Below are 6,313 nucleotides of genomic sequence, written 5' to 3' on the forward strand. Positions count from 1 at the left end.
GTGACAAAGTGAGACCCTGTCTCTAAAAAAAAGCAGGGGACAGTACTGAACTCTGCACAAAAATAGGGAGAGTTAAATAAAGACTTACTTCATAGTGGCAGTAATGCTTGAGTTGAATGTTAAAAGTGAAGTAGATGTTGCCTGGGTTGACAGGATGAGGAAGGACATCTTAGGTTGCCTTGGAAATGTCAAGCCATAAAAAGGCAGGTACATGGGATCCAAGGTGGGGCGAAGTAAAATTTAAGGCTGAGCAGAGAAGTGACCATGCAGGATGGTGAAAGAAGTTCAGGCTTTATCCTGCAGATAATGGAGAGTCCTTGCATGGTTTTAAGGTGGGGAGTAACACAATCAGATTTTCACTTTAGAATACCCACTCAAGTAGTAGTGTGGAAAAGAGAGAAATGAGGACAATATCTGAGTCAGGTGACAAGTTAGGAGAGAGTTCAGGCAAGAGAAGATTAGATGTAAGCTAAGGCAGTATTAGTGAATGTAAAGAAAAAAAATGGACATGTTAGATTTTGTGGAGGTAAAATCAACAACAGAATATAAAGTTTATAATGACTCCCAAGTTTCTGGCTTGGGTGACCAGTGGACAATGCAGCTTTCACAAAGATAGAAAAAACAGGAGGAAGAGTAAGTTTGAGGAGAAGTAACAATAGTTAACACTCATGGGGCAATTTGCATTAGGCACTACTATGCCAAAGTATGCCAAATGTCTTACATGCATGTTTTTTTTATTTTTTTATTTTTTTATTTTTTTGAGACAGAGTCTCGCACTGTCACCTGGGCTGGAGTGCAGTGGTGAGATCTCAGCTCACTGCAACCTCTGCCTCCCGGGTTCAAGCAATTTTCCTGCCTCAGCCTCCCAAGTACAACTAGCTGGGACTACAGGCACGTGCCACCACACCCGGCTAATTTTTTGTATTTTTAGTAGAGACAGGGTTTCACCGTGTTAGCCAAGATGGTCTTGATCTCCTGGCCTGGTGATCCACCCACCTCGGCCTCCCAGAGTGCTGGGATTACAGGCATGAGCCACCACACCCAGCCGATCTCTTTTAATCTACAAAAAACTTTGAGCAGTAAATATAATTATTCTCTCTCATTTTACAGATGAAGAAACCAAAATTGACTGGAGTAACTTGCACAAGTTACATGGAGAGTAAATGGCAGAGCCAAGATTCCAAGCTAGGTCCATTTGGCTACACCAGGGGTCAGCAAACTTTTTCTGTAAAGGACTGCACAGTAAATATTTTAGGCTTTGCAGACCATACAATCTCTGTTTCAACTACTCCCCTCTGCCATTGCAAGAAAGCTATAACCAAAAATAAACAATAACAAAAACAGAGTGGGACTGTGTTGCAATGAAACTTTCCTAATAAATGATGAATTTAATTTTTATACAATTTTCATGTGTCATGAAATATTATCATTCTTTTGATTTTTCCAGCCATTTAAAAATGTGGAAACCATTTTTAGTTTGCAAGCCTTAGAGAAAACAGGCAGAAGGCCAGATTTGACCTATGGGCCTCAGTTTGCTAACCGCTGAACTATACAACACTACTGAGAAAGATTACTTTCCGTTTTGGAATGTTGTGTTCAGAATGCCTATGGACTGTCTGGGTGGAAATGTCCTGTTGGCAACTGCATAAATGGATCAGGAGTTTGGAAGGGAGATTTGGGTTACAGACCTGAACTTGAGAATCATTCACATAAAGGTGGCAAAGTACACTGCAAGGCAAAGAGGACAAGAAAAGAACAGAACAAAACTATGGAAGATGCCAAAATTAAGAGGATAGGACAGATGTAAAAACCAGAAGGGGAGGCTAAGAAGGCTCAGAGAGATAAGAGAAGAATTAGAAGACAATATCGTCATGGGAGCCAAAGAAAGAGTCACAAGGAGAGTAGGAGTGGCCAGCAAGGGTAAATTAAATGCACCTGAGAGATCAAGAAAGACCTGAGAAACATGAAGATTCCAATGGAGTTGGCGATTAGGAGGTCAATGGTTGCCTTTGTCAGAGCAATTTCAGGAAAGTGGTAGAACTAATGTTTCATTGCAGTGGATTCTAAAGCAAACGTGAGATGGGAAAGGGAGAAAACAGGTACAATTTATTTTTTGAGAAGCTTACCAGTGAATGAAAGAAATAAATGAGGTAACTAGACAAACGCTTATCTAATCTGGATCTCAGAAAAAGGCATCCTGAAGGCAGCTGCTTCTAGTTCATTCCCACAAGCTATCTGCCCCTCTTGAGTCATGGGGCTGCTAGGACCTTCAGGCAACTGGGTATAGATGAGGCTGTAGCTACACAGGGTCACAGTAGAATGACCTGATGTGAGGTTTCCTTCCATGTAAACTAAACTCAGAGGTGAGAACCAAAGGCAGTGAATACTGGAGATAGCTTGGCATTTGGCAAACTATGGCTCCTACTGATGATCCACCTTGACTCCATGTGTGAGTACACTGGTCATCCTGTCCCACAAAAGCCAGGAGAGAGCAAATGGTAGGCTATGTCTTCCCTGACTTCTAAGCTAGCAAGGTACAGGAATGGCAGAGAGCAGAAGGCCTCCTCCAGCATCTCTACTCTACAGGCCTCTACAGCATCAACTACCAGGTCAAAGACCCCGTTGTCTTGCATTTCTGCAGGATTCTTGCCATTTAAGGCACACCAGATCAGGTGCAGCAGTGCACTCTGGTAATGCCAACACTTTGGGAGGCCGAGTTAAGAGGATCACTTGAGCTCAGGAGTTTGAGACCAGCCTGGGCAGCATGGTAAAACCCTGTATCTACAAATACAAAAAAAATTAGCTGGGTGTGGTGGCCCATGCCTGTAGTCCCAGCTACTTGGGAGGCTGAGGTGGGCAGATCGCTTGAGCCTAGGAGGTCAAGGCTGCAGTGAGCTGAGATCGTGCCACTGCACTCCAGCCTAGGCAACAGAATGAGACCCTGTCTCAGGAAAAAAACAAAACAAAACAAAACAAACAAACAAACAAAAAGCAGCAACATAGTCTGAGCTCTAAATAAGCCCAAGAGAAAAATAATACCTTACCTAAGGTTTCCAAGCAGCCAGAAAGTAGTGGAACAGGTAGAATGATTAGAATGCAAGCCCAGCTAGGTGCAGTGGCCCACGTCTGTAATCCCAGAAATTTGGGAGGCCAAGGCGGGCAGATTGCTTGATCCCAGGAGTTCAAGACTATCCTGGGCAACATAGCAAAACCTCATCTTTACAAAAAATACAAAAATTAACTGGGCGTGGTGGCATGCACCTGTAGTCCCAGCTACTCGGGAGGCTGAAGTGGGGAGGATCACCTGACCCTAGGGAGGTTGACGTTGCAGTGAGCTGTGAGTCTGCCACTGCACTCCAGCCTGGGTGACAGAGTGAGACCCTGTCTCAGAAAAAAAAAAAAAAAGAAAAAAGAAGGCGAGCCCAGTGAAACAGAGCTGCTCCTGGAGGAAGCAGATGAACACCTGAATAAATAATAATAAAAGCACTTAAGACATCATAATGCAGCACCTTCCTCTCTGAGAGATGAAAGGAGATGAGAGAGAATACAGATACTGATTGGGTCGCATATGTGAGGTGAACCATTAAAAGAACAGGTTCCCCAATGGCCTCAATTATGTGTGTAGGCTGATACATTAGCTGAGAGGGGATAATGATGGGATAGGACACATGAGGTGCTGCTAGACCAAATAACACTATTATGCAGATCAACTTCTACAAATGTATTATCTCCAACCTCCACTGGGTCTTCATAAGTGTGTTATTTTTCACCAGCCATACTCAGCAGCAAGGGTACACATAGAGAGGAGGTGGATGTAGGGAGTGGGATTTGCAGTGAGAAAGGGTTGAGGATGCTTATCTCATGCTTCTAGGCCAGTATTTTTCAAATCCTATGTCACAACTCATCATTGGGTCATCAAATCAATTTAGTGGGTCATGTCCAGTACTTTTTAAAAAATGAAGCTAAATAGAATGGAACAGAAAATAACTGTGAATCATATTTAGCAACTTTTGACTCAGTTAAATACATGCATATATATATGTGCTACATATATATGTGCTATATATATACACACACCATATATATATGTGCTATATATATACATCATATATATATGGTGTGTGTGTATAAATATATATATATATAGTGTCTATATACATAGCACATATATATATGGTGCGTGTATATATATAGTTTGTATATATATAGCACATATATATATGGTGTGTGTGTGTGTATATATATATGATTTGTATATATACACATCATATATACACACACACACCATATATATATATATATATATATGGTAGAATTGTACGTCTTTGTTTTTCTTGAAGTAAGGCATAGCAAGGTAACCTGCTTTGACCAGTGAAAAGTGAGCAGAAGAGCTATGGGGCTTGCTTCAAGTGTTAGTGCACTGTTAGCCACATCTCTTGTGCTTTGTCACTGCATTAGGCAATGATATCACTTCTCCATCAGCCTTAGTCCCAAAACAAAGAGACATGGAACACAGCCTTCAGCCAATCCACAATAGATATGTAATATAGGTAACAAATATGTTTTATGTTATCATAAAACATTATGATTTGCAGTTTATTTATTACTGCAACATAACTTAGCCTATCCTGCCTGATAGAGAAGTCAAGTCTAGAAGGACATGATTCAAGACAAAAAGGGAAGAATCAAAGAACATTTTACACGTAGGTACTCAATATGCCCTGATAGTCTATTAAAAAAAAATGGCAGGTAATTGAGTGCTAACTATATAATACAAGGAAAAGTAGACAGAAGGGAAATAGAATTGTTGATAGAAGCCCTGAATTGGGATTCAAGCTGCTCCTTTGAAAGATAAATTGAAAAAAGTGCAGAGGAAAGAAGGCTCATTCAGTGGTTGGAAAACAGGATGAGCCAAGGGTAGTAAGAATGGCATTCAGAGTGGAAGCTGAAGGTGAAGGTGGGCACAGAAATGAGACCCAGTCTCTCCAGAACAGATTGTTCATGTTAGAATAGAAGGAAATAAAAAGGAGGGTAAGATCCAATTTTATTTTTTTGTTTTTTAAACTAGAACATTTTTTGAGTGACTAATCATTGAAATTCTTTTTTTTTTTTTTTTTTTTTGAGATGGAGTCTTGTGCTGTCACCTGGGCTGGAGTGCAGTGGCGAGATCTCAGCTCACTGCAACCTCTGCCTCCTGGGTTCAAGAGATTCTCCTGCCTCTGCCTCCTGAGTAGCTGGGATTACAGGCATCCACCACTACACCCAGCTAATTTTTTGTATTTTTAGTAGAGACAGAGTTTCACCATGTTGGCCAGGCTGGTCTCGAACTCCTAACCTCGTGATTTGCCTGCCTCGGCCTCCCAAAGTGCTGGGATTACAGGCATGAGCCACTGCACCCACCCAAATCATTGAAATTCTTAAGATGAACTGGATGCTGCAACAGCTGCCCTCTTTGGTTTGTGTGTTGTTCCTTCATGGCATCAATGCTTGAATCTCAGATATACAATTTTTAGGTGCCTCATTCTACCAGTCCCAGTGCTATTTCATCTTTTAGCCTTGGAACCCCAGTTACACTTCCTCTTGTGCTTGGCAGGGTAGCCACGTTTGCCACAGGTTGACTTCTGAAGGTGGTAGGCCTTGGAGCTGCAGCGGTGGCACAACATGCGCATCTTCTTGTGACGCTTTCCCAACAATGACATTCCCTTCGTCATGTCGCTTCTATGGCTGACACCAAAGAGATGGGACGAGCAGATCCAATTTTAATGGAATCTTCAAAGTTATGCAGAAATGTTTATAATATGTAAAGCCCTTAGTGCAATGTCTACTCATAATTGAAGTCTTGGCTAATATTAGTTGCTGTTGTGTTGCTGTTATTGTTGATATTGTTGTACAATAAAGAGCCATAGGAGACTTTTAGGAGATGTGCCACAAAAAGCAGTGCTTTATAAACTTATTTGGCTGTTATGCACAGGATGGACTGAAGAAGGAATAACTGAAAATGAGGAAACCAATGAGGCAGTTGTCTAGGAGTGAGGTGATGAGAGAAGAGGAATGAATAAATAAATTCTACTGCAACTAGTATTTTTTTGTCTGTCAGCCATTTCTCCACATGACACCAAGTGGACACTCGTAAAAGCAAAACCTTCCTATATTAAGAACCAGTGATGCAGGGCCAGTGGCATGCTAGTCCCAGTTACTTAGGAGGCTGAAGTGGGAGGATTGCTTGAGCCCAGGAGTTCGAGGTCAGTCTAGACAACTTAGAGGAACACCATCTCTTAAAAAAGAAAGAAAGAAAAAAAGAACAACAACAGAA

General features: G+C 41.5%; 1 pseudogene; it reads right to left on the reverse strand.

Annotated features, from left to right (window-relative positions):
- Window positions 1-5,417: 5,417 nt before the first annotated feature.
- On the reverse strand, window positions 5,418-5,711 carry LOC129012989 (large ribosomal subunit protein eL37-like; annotated as a pseudogene).
- Between the last annotated feature and the right edge of the window lie 602 nt (window positions 5,712-6,313).

The sequence above is a fragment of the Pongo pygmaeus genome, chromosome 15, assembly GCF_028885625.2.
Source record: "Pongo pygmaeus isolate AG05252 chromosome 15, NHGRI_mPonPyg2-v2.0_pri, whole genome shotgun sequence".
Taxonomy (NCBI): domain Eukaryota; kingdom Metazoa; phylum Chordata; class Mammalia; order Primates; family Hominidae; genus Pongo; species Pongo pygmaeus.